The sequence below is a fragment of the Biomphalaria glabrata genome, chromosome 11 (assembly GCF_947242115.1).
Source record: "Biomphalaria glabrata chromosome 11, xgBioGlab47.1, whole genome shotgun sequence".
NCBI lineage: Eukaryota > Metazoa > Mollusca > Gastropoda > Planorbidae > Biomphalaria > Biomphalaria glabrata.
This window is the reverse complement of record NC_074721.1, coordinates 29,857,096-29,870,274: the sequence shown is the minus strand read 5'-3', so window position 1 is coordinate 29,870,274 and position 13,179 is coordinate 29,857,096.

Sequence of the window (13,179 nt, the reverse complement as noted above, 5' to 3'; positions counted from 1 at the left end):
TCAGTATGCGTGAGTCTTCCATTCTGCAGACTTGGACTGACCATCGCAGCTGAGACTGCATCAGGATTGTTTGGATGCTTTGCAGGCCCACTCTAGATTATATCTGAGATGAACAGTGCAATGGTTTCCAGGTCAGGCAATTCTCCATACAGTTGTGTTCTTGGACCAGTATAATGTACGTGTCTTGTGGTTAAGTATGCAGATTTGATGAATATTTCACTAGTTTCAATGTCATTTTCCGTACTATGTAGCGGGGGTCTCTGGTTCAAATCCTGGTGAAGACTGGGATTTTTAATTTCGGGATCTTTGGGCGCCTCTGAGTCCACCCAGCTCTAATGTGTACCTGATATTAGTTGGGATAAAGTAAAGGTCGTTGTGCTGGCCACACGATACCCCCGTTAACCGTAGTCTACAGAAACAGATGATCTTTACATCATCTGTCCTATAGACCACAAGTTCTGAAAGGGGAACTTTACTTTTTTTATGTACCATTAAGTAGGTTCCCGTATCAACTCGAAATATTAGGCTATATGTTCATCATGTCTGCATAACTTATAAGCATCTTTTTTTCTGGTGACCACGAAGCCCTCTCTGGATTATATTGAAGAAACCTATGCAATGATTGGTTGTAGGACATTAAAGAGATGTCTATTAAGATTTCGATAGTACGATTTGTTTTTTGTCCAAACTCGCCTGTGCGCACGTGGTGTTGGGGGAATTAAAAAGTTTCAAGCTGTTGAAAAATGTCAACAAAACCAAACGAAACCAAAGACTAGAGCTGTTCAGAAGTCAAAGGTTGAAAAATGAAGTGTTTTGAAATGATGTAAGTCAACAGAGCATGTCAAGAGGGTCACGTGACTAGAACTACCAAAAGATATTGGTGTGTTTAGCTTTGGCGCTTTACCCCGCCCCCTCCACGGTTCTCTGATAAGCTCCTTTTTTTTTGTGGCTGCACTCCAGAGAGCGCCCTCTTCTGAAATCTTATCAATTATCATCAAATGACGTTCGGCTCTGAACCTCATCGCTCCTCTACCTCCGCTCGGGCGAAAGAGTTCACTTCATTGTTTGGGAGAAGTGACGGGGGGTTGGGGACGTCTCAATTGAAGTTTAATGGGTTTCATCGCCTCATTAATAGTGAGCTTTGAATGAGACATCGGTCAGAGAGGCGGCCCACGAGAAACGTGGATTGATTCCTGGAAGACAAATTATTGGCTGGGCCACACGAGTCTCATAGACACAATTTAGAAACTTGAAAACAAGAAAAAATACATAAAATATTATACCTAGCATTTCACAATATAAGGTTCAAAGTGAAACTTATAAACTTCAAAGTTTGTGTATTGCTATAACCCCTTGTAGAAGTTATGAAGGAACTAATAGTGAATAAAATAAACAAGAAATGGACAAGCTCTCACTCGAATGACAAGAAAGACGCAGTCGACGATCAGCTCTCCCGACAAGATCACAACGTCTAATGTTTCTCCGCCAGAACCGGACAACACTTAATCACACAACATATGTTCCGGAAGCTCGAAATTGGAAAGTTTTGCTTTTTTTTCTGAAAATTTTGTGAAATCAAATTTATAAACGATTTGCATTTAGAAAAAAAAAAATATCAACAAGAGTGATCTTGTAATCTAGCGTCATAGACTTTGTTTAGTTTTTGTTTAGTTTTATTTATTTAAAAATCGATATCTGAATAAAGAAGATTACTGTCATTAAAAGGAAACTCATGTGTATTTTCTAATTTGATTTATTGATATATTTAATTTCTGCGAAAAAAATGTGTAATAGTAAACATTACATCCTTTTTTTAGCGGCCCCAAAAGGGGAAAAGACGCTATTAGTTTTGTGTGGCCTGTCTGTCCATCTGTCCTTGTGTCTTCCGTCCGTCCGTCCCGTTTAGATCTCAGAAACCAGAAGAGAAAATGAAAATCGGACATCATAATATTTTAGATCATTCAAAGTTCTATACAACGGTTACTTTGTTATTTTCTGAATGCGAAAAATCTAATTTTTTATATCAATTATACAAGCAGTTATTTCATAAAAATACACCATTTTTACAACTATTCACTATTAATAGTAACAAACACTGGAGGCCTTTTAGTAAGGGGGATGACTATTTACCATTTTCATTAAACACATTTATGCAAATAGTTTTAGATTTTTGGTCAAAAATTATTTTTTTTTAACAATTTTATTGCTAAGTTATGTTGTCCTTTGCTGGGCACTTTTTAGATCTCGTATCAATCAACGGATCTAAAGATTAAGATATCTACATTTTAGATTTACACATTTATTTAGGTAACGTAGCGATCTCAGACCTTGATATCTAGAAGGCAGATGATGTAAAGGTCATCTATTTCTAGGGCCGACGATTAACGAGGGTGTCATGTGGTCAGCACAACCGACTTTACTTTCCCATACTGCGATTGGACTCATGGGCGTGTCCTAGAAATCCAGAAATTTACCAGCACCGAGATTTGATCCCGAGACCCGCATGTTTGTAAGTTAAGCGCTTGGCCACTCAAACACAAATCCTGTTTCTTATGTCTTTTATAAAGGTGTTCTTCTATTCAATAGGGCAACATTGCGGATTGACATTGTACTGTAAAAGTTTGTCCAAAGAAATACATTTAGGCTATATTCTTTTTTGAACGCTACCAAACTCCAATGGTACCTGACATATGTTTCGGAAGAAAAGGCGGTTGGTCGTTGTGCTAGCCACACCATTGGACAGAAAAATAACAGATGAGATTTACAGTATCTGCCCCCCCCCCCATAGATATCAAGATCTGAAAGACCTTTAGAGGCCTTCATTTATTCGGGCAGTCTGTTTCTTTCTACTCTCCTTCACCCTCTACCCTGGGTCCAATCGAGAACAACCGTCATAGAAGGCCTCAACACTGACCAGCGACGTCACAACCTGTGGGCATTTTAGACCAAGAGCTCGTTGGCAAGTCCCGGGTCTAACGCCACGACCTGTGACGTGGCAACGAGCTATTGGTCTAAACTGCCCACACTTTGTGACTTTACTGCGTTCATGCCTTCTCTATGTCCAGTCATCACAAAGAAATGTTTGCCAGTATTTCCACCCAATGAATCGAGTCTCTCGTTTCACGCGCCGCCAATGACGCTAGCTGATTAGCTGTATTGAAGTTTCTCGTGCAAGCATTTCACCTGGAAAGATCGACAAGAAAACCAGCTGCAAAAAATGAATTTTAGTTCAAAGTTTACAGTGAAATATTGTTTCATTTTCTCTGGCATGCCTGCAATATAACTAAGAAAATAGTTCCAATGTTTAAACGCCACCGGTTTATATATAGACTTATATCTTCCTATCTTATATAAAGACGCTTTAACATGTTTAAGAACTTACCTACGTACATTATTGGCATTTTATTTGATATGAAGGTTTGAAATATTAATAATAAATATAGTTTAAATTTATGAGGCTTGGTAGCCGAGCAGTAAAGTGCCTTGCTTCGGACTTAGGAGTCTCAAGTCTGAATCATTGTGAAAACTGAGATTTAATTCGGGATTCTTAGAAACTCTAATGAGTGACTTTACTGACTTAAGATGGGGAAGCAAAGGTTAAGGTGGCTGGTACTCTCACTTACCGTCTGCCTTAGAAACAAATGAGCTTAAACTTATTTACCCCCTTCGCCCCCAACGGCTTTTTTTTTTATATTGGAATTTGACTTAAAATGTCTATTACCACGTATGGATAAAACTTTCAGAGGCACATCAAGCTAAACTCTTTCCTTGGATTCTTGGTGAACATATATAGACAGCTGAAAGGGCCAAGGAAAATGATGTTTACTTCTGAGGACTTGAAAATGCAATGAAAAATCAAGTTTCTTTTGTAAATTCACTTGGCGACACGTTTAAAACAAAACCATGACACAGTAACAGGTGGAAGAAAACACGAGGACTGGGTAACATTAGACAAATAAAGCACCTTTCCTTTGCAATAGACCAAGATAGAGGGATTGAAGTAAAATAATCAACGCTAAAGAAAAAAATATCTCCCTTCTCTCTCAAAAGGAGTAGCAAGATTTTAAAAACCCACACTTCTGCTAAATTCTCAATCAGACGTATGAAGTACTCCGTCATTCGGATTCTTTTGTTTCTCTCTCCTCCCCTGTCTTCTCTCCCTCCTCCACCCGCCCTCGCTCAATAAGTGTGCCATTCTGTTGGTTCAACATATTGACAATTATTTTATTGCACTTATAATTTGAAGAGTTTCAATTGTTCACTGCCACTCTCGTCCAGTGGTCAGTCTGGGGGTACTAATTGTTTGACCAGTTTCTCCATACGTCTACCGTAGTGTCCCCCAATTTACTGCCACCTCCTGATCTGGCTATAAATCTACTCCCCAATCGAGAGACCGTGAAAACATGTGAATACAACAAACAGCCCGCATGAACCAATCATTGTTGGAAGCAATAGTGCCTCTGATTGCCCCAGAATTCCAGGCATTGGTCAGCTGAGTGGAATAGTTTACGATGTGCCCTTGTTTATGCAGTACCCTCCATGCCCCCCCTTTCACCCTCGTAACCTCATGAAGGTACATCAAGCTATTCCGTTGACCACAATCTATTGTCGCCGGCACGGCTTTCACCATTGCGACGCCCTCGGACCCGGCGATGCACAATTTCGTCTCGACCCTCGATGACCTCGCAGGCCACTGAAACGATCTCTGATGAATGGCGGGGTGCCATAAATATGTCAATCTTGACCAGGGAATGGGCGCCTGGTGACTTTTTGAGGATCTGGCAAGGGCCATTTCGTGGAATTTCGAGGACAAACTTGTGGAGGAACTGGTTGCAAGTATTGTAGCCCCATTACTTAATTGCCTGATACAATCCAACCAACACATCACAACCAGTTCCTAAAGTCACTAGTTATAATTGTCACTAGTTACAATGGTCGCTTGTTATAATGGTCTCTAGTTATTATTGTCACAAGTTATTATAGTCACTACTCACTAGATATAGTTTATGTTCGCTAGATAATAATAATTATAATGGTCACTATTTATAGTTGTCGTTACTTGACACTGTCACAAGTAATTGTTAATGGTCACTAATTATAATTATAATAGTCACTGTTATAATGGTCACTAGTTACAATGGTCACTAGATATAGTTAATGGTCACATGGTAACTAGTTATGATGATCATTAGCTAAAATGGACTATACTTATTATTGTAGGTGGTGTTTGGGGTTACTAGTTTTTATTGTCACTAGAAAAACTGGTCACTAGTTATAATTGCTAAAAGTTATATCAAATGTTCACTAAATGTCAGTACTTTTAATGGTCAGACAGTCTTATACTTAAGTATAAAAGTCGAAGAGATCATACAGGCAAAAAATACCCCTTGTTATCTTGGTAAACCCGTGTTAATTAGCTAATCAATTGCATAATAGAATAAATTGGTTTGACCCTTAGACAAAACCCAGGCCTTACAGAAGTACAGCAGTAAGTTTAAGAAGCCGGCTTGGTTTCAGAAACTCATTTGAAAATGTAATCATTCAAGACAGAACATTGGGATACAAGTGGCAATTCCATAAAACTTTCGAGATGCTAAAGTGTGCACACTAGCGAGTTTTCCTTACGACCGACTTTGTCAATGATTTTATTATTTAAAAAAAAATTAATTCTTCTATTTGAATGTTTCTTCTTCTTCTTCTTCTTCGTTCTCATTGCTATGTTGGGCGTTCAGATGACTAGACCAGTATATGACATGAACTGCGCAGTGGTTTCCAAATCAGGGAGCTCTTCATATAGTTTTCTTTCTATTTCTATTTGGGGCCAGTGTCTTGTACGGGCCTCTTGGTAAAGAGAGCAGTTTTGGAGGACAGGGTCAGCATTCTGAGTTGACACTCCACATGAGCAGATTTCACTGGTTCCAATTTTGAGCTTCCGGTACAAATGTCTCATTCTGTTATGTCCGGTCCTGAGTCGAAAGATTAGACGTTGAGCTTGTCGGGATAGATTATAATAGGCACCATCTTTCTTGAGATTTGGAAAAGAGCTCGTCCATTTCTCATTTATTATTTGAATGTTATTTTTAGATTTTTAAACTAACATTAACATATTTACATTAACAGATGTAGATAAAAATCAACTCGAATCTATAAAGCGTATAGGCCTAAATAAGTTTGGTTATCAAATCATACACGTAGACGCGCGCAAGAACTAAAGACAATAGATGCCCTCTAAATGAAACCTAAGAAAAGGGGATTCCCTATTTCAATTTCAAACGTTGTTTCTGTTTTTCAATGAGAAGCAAGCGAACTCTAATTGGTCTATATCTAGTTAGCCAGCGCTAGGTTTGAAGATTTTTTTTTCTTTGTATTGATTCATTGTAATCTCTTCGTTCCCTTTTTATGCGCAGCGCCCCATACCGCCAACATTGTGCTCAGCGCCCCCCAAATTCACGAAATCGCCCTTGGGGGTGCTAACGCCCCCGTTGAAGACCATTGATCTAGACTAACAATAATAAATCTGCGCGATTAAAAATATTTTAAAGAGATTTTCCCAGACTTTTTACAAACAGTTCATCAACATCTCATTTCTTTTGTTCAACAATTACAAGAAAAAGTTTAAGCCGTAAATGAAAATCTCTAAAATGTAATTATTGTTTGTAAACCTTATAAAAATGTTACTACAAATATTAACTTTTGACCTATCGATTGAAACCTAGCCATTAAACAGTCAAATACATTTGAAAAAACATTTTCTCTTTATTATTGTGTACTGATCAATCCATTTTTTTTTTCGCAGACTATACAAGAAACACGCCCATTTATTCTTATTTGCTTGCGTAATGAACTGAAATATCAAGACTATTTTGTTTTCTTAAATTTGATTCAAAAGTTGATTTGAAGGCTTCACAAAGGATAACAGAACTGCCAACACATACAAGGCTATAGTTGTTCATAATGAATGATGGGGAAATAGTTCCATTTTTCAATAACAAACAGGTCACAGGAGAAAACAAAAACTGTTTCAATAAACATTTATCTAATTAGACCAAGTCGTTCCAGTGTTGGAAGCCGAGTCTCTATCTTGTCTTAAGTAAGATGTTAGAACATCTGGAAAGATGTTAAACTTCTATTGTTGTTGTTGTTGTTGTATCAAAGCATTAATGACGTCATCGTCCGACTTAAGATTATCAGGACGCTTCAAAAAAAAAAATTCAAACATTAGCTTTCTGAAGTACGCGGGTCGAACAGTTCTCTAAGTCTCCTTACTACCTACTCGAGTCACACAATCTGGAGAGAGGGCGGGAGGGGGGGGGGAAGAAGGCTAGTGTAATCTTTCACCACACGCTCACCACAATTATAGTTTGTGTGGGAAATTCATTGTATATGTGTGTGTGAGATACTTTTAAGTCACACGCATGAAAGACTCGAACGCTGCGACAGTAAGTCTCTATCTGGTCTTTGTGTGTTTGTTCTTCTCAGTGGCCGCACTCTAGCCACGGCCAATGGCCACAGGGAGGCGAGGGACGGGGTGTCAAGGGTCATGATTTATGGACCACTGGAGACACACGCTTCTCTCGTCTGTAAACACAGATATCTCCTCCTCCCCCCTTTACCCCCCCCCTCCACACAATCCCAAAATTCCCTCCGCTAACTTCTAAACAAATCAGATACCTCGGAGTCACCTCGGACCATGGGACTACGGGCACAACTAGGTACTGCAATGCGGGTGCGATACCTCGGAGTCACCTCGGACCATGGGACTACGGGCACAACTAGGTACTGCAATGCGGGTGCGATACCTCGGAGTCACCTCGGACCATGGGACTACGGGCACAACTAGGTACTGCAATGCGGGTGCGATACCTCGGAGTCACCTCGGACCATGGGACTACGGGCACAACTAGGTACTGCAATGCGGGTGCGATACCTCGGAGTCACCTCGGACCATGGGACTGAAGCGAAACGGGCACAACTAGGTACTGCAATGCGGGTGCGATACTATTTCAACCATTAGACATGTCTAGCTTACTTTTTATTGAGTAAAACTAGTTCAACTGTTTTTTTTTTTTTACAACCACGACAATTTGAAGCCATCACATTGACTAATATTTGCAAATCAGCCGAACGGACCCCTTTGATGGAGTAAGGTAGACCCCTACCAACGTGCACTGCTGAGCAATCTTCGTCTCTGATATTACGCACTCATCACAAAACAAATTTTTTTTTTACAGAAATCAATTTACACACACACACACACACACAAACACACACACATCCATCTAACTAAATCTGGTTCTCACATTAACTGATCTAAAGTGTTGTTTCCACTTTCTAACTAGGCAATTTTTTAAACAAGAACAACATAAAACAATACTTTTAAAAATAGCAAAGCTTATATTAAGTGTAATTTTTTTAATTAGATTGAATCAGTCATGCAATAGTATATTCCATCGACCATGACATAATAAATCTGTGCGTTTATAAATATTTTTACCTATTATTGTGAAAAAATGGGGGGGGGGGAGAGGGGATACATGATCGTTTTTTTTTTTTTTATTTTTTAAAATTTTAAAACAAATTCACTCATGTCCTTCAACGCATACTACCACAGCTGTCAAGTACAATTTCTTTCCCATGTTAATTGGTTATTTTTTATTATTGATTAATGTGTTGTCAGGTAAAAATAAATTGTGCAAAGTTTCAGCTTGATACGAGATTGGGTGTGGGAGAAATAACGTGTGCACACTTTTTACCAGAAAGACTGAGCGAGTTGATATAAACTTTGTAAGAATATTCTTTTAATTGAGTAGCACAGTGTCATCCTAAGACGTGGCTGCTGACACAATTCTAGGGCACCAAGTTTTCGTATAAAGGCGCTGTATTGAATATTTGAATGTAGCTTGAAATAGCGACATTAGTCTTGAAACTCAAGATCAAGAATATTGTTACATTCACGACTTGATTTCTCATTTTTACAAGTCCTTTTATTAATTAGAATACTCTTCATGGGTGAAACAACGGATCCCGATCCTGAACGGGATATTTTGAAAACGGCTCTAACGATTTTCGTAAAAATTTGATATATTATGTATTTCTTTGGAGAAAAAATTAATACCTAACTGACCACATAGAAAACACTAGAGTTTAACCTTTATAATTTTTCAAATATAGTAATCTTAAAGTTATATCAGGCAATTTTCAACACACTTTCAGCGGTTATTCCCACACTTGACTCCAAATTTCTGTGTATTTTGAATACGCTCAGCGGGTATTCCCACACTTGACTCCAAAGTTTCTGTGTATTTTGAATACGCTCAGAGGGGTATTCCCACACTTGACTCCAATGTTTCTGTGTATTTTGAATACGCTCAGCGGGTATTCCCACACTTGACTCCAATGTTTCTGTGTATTTTGAATACGCTCAGCGGGTATTCCCACACTTGACTCCAATGTTTCTGTGTATTTTGAATACGCTCAGCGGGTATTCCCACACTTGACTCCAAAGTTTCTGTGTATTTTGAAAACGCTCAGCGGGTATTCCCACACTTGACTCCAATGTTTCTGTGTATTTTGAATACGCTCAGCGGGTATTCCCACACTTGACTCCAATGTTTCTGTGTATTTTGAATACGCTCAGCGGGTATTCTCACACTTGACTCCAATGTTTCTGTGTATTTTGAATACGCTCAGCGGGTATTCCCACACTTGACTCCAAATTTCTGTGTATTTTGAATACGCTCAGCGGGTATTCCCACACTTGACTCCAAAGTTTCTGTGTATTTTGAATACGCTCAGAGGGGTATTCCCACACTTGACTCCAATGTTTCTGTGTATTTTGAATACGCTCAGCGGGTATTCCCACACTTGACTCCAATGTTTCTGTGTATTTTGAATACGCTCAGCGGGTATTCCCACACTTGACTCCAATGTTTCTGTGTATTTTGAATACGCTCAGCGGGTATTCCCACACTTGACTCCAATGTTTCTGTGTATTTTGAATACGCTCAGCGGGTATTCCCACACTTGACTCCAAATTTCTGTGTATTTTGAATACGCTCAGCGGGTATTCCCACACTTGACTCCAATGTTTCTGTGTATTTTGAATACGCTCAGCGGGTATTCCCACACTTGACTCCAATGTTTCTGTGTATTTTGAATACGCTCAGCGGGTATTCCCACACTTGACTCCCATGTTTCTGTGTATTTTGAATAATGAAAGTAGCACTTGACGCAGACAATATTTTCTGTAGAAAATGTTTTGAAGACAACATTTTGTAGAGACAATTTTGAGAAGACAATATTAGCGAGTCCCATTGTTAAAAACAAAAAATTAGAAATACGCTGAATGCGAACATTCACACTTTTACATAATTTGTATGGCTGCGTCACATGAACCGTTTGGCTAGTGAAAAGTTATGTTTTGAGTTCGAATACCAATGGAGACTAGGAATGCTAAATGCACGATTTAACAAAAGCTAGGAAAAGTATTTTGTTTCCTGCACATGGCCACGTAAAGAAATAGACCAGAGCGTACTGGGCATGCTATAGGAGCATTGGCATAAGGTATTTAATAATAATAACAATAATAATAATAAACACCAACACCTGGGTTTGACACGTAATTGGTTTTTAAGGATACGCCTCCTTATTACTAATACTAGCCACAAAGGGTTCCATCACTTTTTATACCGGGATAGGCCTATTTGGACTGACAAAACGATGGATTTTAATTCGCCCTGATCTGCTGTTTATTGACAAAATAATAACAAAACGCTACAATCATTGACACCGCCGTATCACTGTCTCATAATGTAAAACTGACAGGGAAAATATGGGAACTTAAGCTTGGAGATTAAGCGGTTATGGAAGTTGTCTAAAATAACAATATAGCCTGTTGTTATATCGATTGAGGGGATAATGACAACTGACCTGACAGATACCTTCAAGGCCTTTAACATTCCTAAGAAGATTCTAGTTGCCTGTCAGAGGGCGATACTGATGCAGACCTGCCACATCAACAGAAAATTCTTTAGTTATTATTGTTAAAGGAACTACATTGAAATTTGTTTCTCTCTAATGAAGCTCGACCCTGGCAGTGCCAGAGAATGAATACTCGTTCGCTTTTCTTATAATAAAATGCTTTTGGCTAAATAATTTGGCATTACTTCGTACAAGTTCCTATTTCTATCGGTCCGTAGTACTAGATACTGTCAGCAAGGATAACAACAACACTAAACGAATACATATTCATGACATTGTTTCGGCAGCACTTGTTGCTCTCATGAGTCCTATTTTTTAAACTTATATTTCTGCAATGATCGTCTCTGTGAAAAGTTAGCTCTTGCTTTCTCTACGAAACAATTTATCAAAGACGAATGGAGGGATGTGTAATCTGGAGGGTCCTCGATTCAAATAAACTCCTAGATTTGTGTTCTCTCTCTCTTTTTTTCTTTCTTAATTTTCTTTCTTTTCAAACAGGGTAGACTTTACTCTAGAAAAACTAACACTCTCTGCTCTCGCATCTCTGATTGGTCCACGCAGTGCACCGTTGTTCCGGCCAGAAGGGAGAAGCCATTAATTTACTTCTGTGTGCCTCTGAATTTGTAGAGGGAAAAAAACTTCAACTCGGAGGCCGAGCAACGTCCGGAGGGGAGCATTTATTATTTGGCTTTGGCCGGGGGAAAAAAATGGGTTCTGTCCGACCGTCCGGGCAGTGAAACATGGGGGTGCTCTCTCAGGAGACGCTTGAGAAATTATCCGGTGGGGGATGGAGAGAAAGAGATTAGAAAGACAGAAGAAATGAAAGTGAACTGGGGGAAATATAAAGAAATTATCTTAAAAACACAATCGTTCGAGATTATCTCTATCAAGTTTTTACAATTCCGAGGTCTGTTTTTAGGGCAAACTTGGGCGCGTATTCTCTTTTCTTTTGTCTCTCCCGGAAGATGATATGGTTGCAAGACAGACACGGCCACAGATTCCACGGGTGTAGATACAAGGCCGCAGTGTGGACTCTTGGGGGTCGAGATGTCACTGAAACCCTGACATTTGATAGATAATGTCATCTTGTTTAGCGTGTCTTCTTCCGACAGGGCACAACCCTGCCACTGGACAGAAACTGAAGTTTTTGTTTTCAATTAATGATTTCTTAAAGTGCACACATCTGTATGAATGTAAGACGAACTAGTTTGTAAGAACTTTAAAACAAAAACATGACCCTAGAACGTTAGTATTCTGTTAGTAGTGTCCAACTTTTTTTCCCCCAATTTTCCCCCAATTTCCATGGAGATGACGTTTGACTTTTTAAATCTACATATCGAACTCTCCAAATGTCCCTCAGATAAGTTTTCCTCTCCAAACTTTTGAGGACGTCTATATTATACGAACCAAACATTTGGAGCTCGCTCCACATTGATCTAAGTCAAACCTCATGCTTTACTATATTCAAGTAAGACATTAGATGTACTTGAAACCTTCTTTAGATCACTCTGCCTTTTCAATTATTTTGTGTGTTTGTTAGGTTGTCATATCATGTTGGGCGTTACACTTTGTAAAAGTGCTCTATGAAATACAATTTGTTAGTAATTATAATAACGAAATTATTAGTATTGCTTTGATATGGGGATATGGTGGCCTGAGTGGTAAAGCACATGGATTCAGAACCAAGCGGTCTTGGTAGCGAAGTCTGGGATTTTGATTTTCCTGTAAATTAACTTTATGTTTGGTGTTCTATTAGGGGTACAAAAGCGTCCTGTTCAGATGTTTCGGAGATATACCTGTAAATGTGGACTTCTTTCCTTTATATAAGCTTTTCTTAAAAGTCTTTTTTTAGATTTTGCTTGCTAAACCAATTACACATCCCAGTTTAGCACGTGAACATTCAGTCAAACAAACAAACAAACAAACAAACAAACAAACAAACAAACAAACAAAAAAACAAACAAACAAACAAACAAAATGCTGCGTTGTGATTAAAAGTAAAGGTGGAAAGAAAGTGATTCTTATCTATACACATCTTTATTCTAATCACAAATATGTCTCTAATACTAATGTCTTATCTTTGCCTATATCTTAGTTACTTTTTGCATCATCTTAATAAAATTCAATAAAAGTCAGAAAATCAAATATAATACACTCCATCTGGGTGTCAATATCTATAAATTTCTATACAATCAGGCC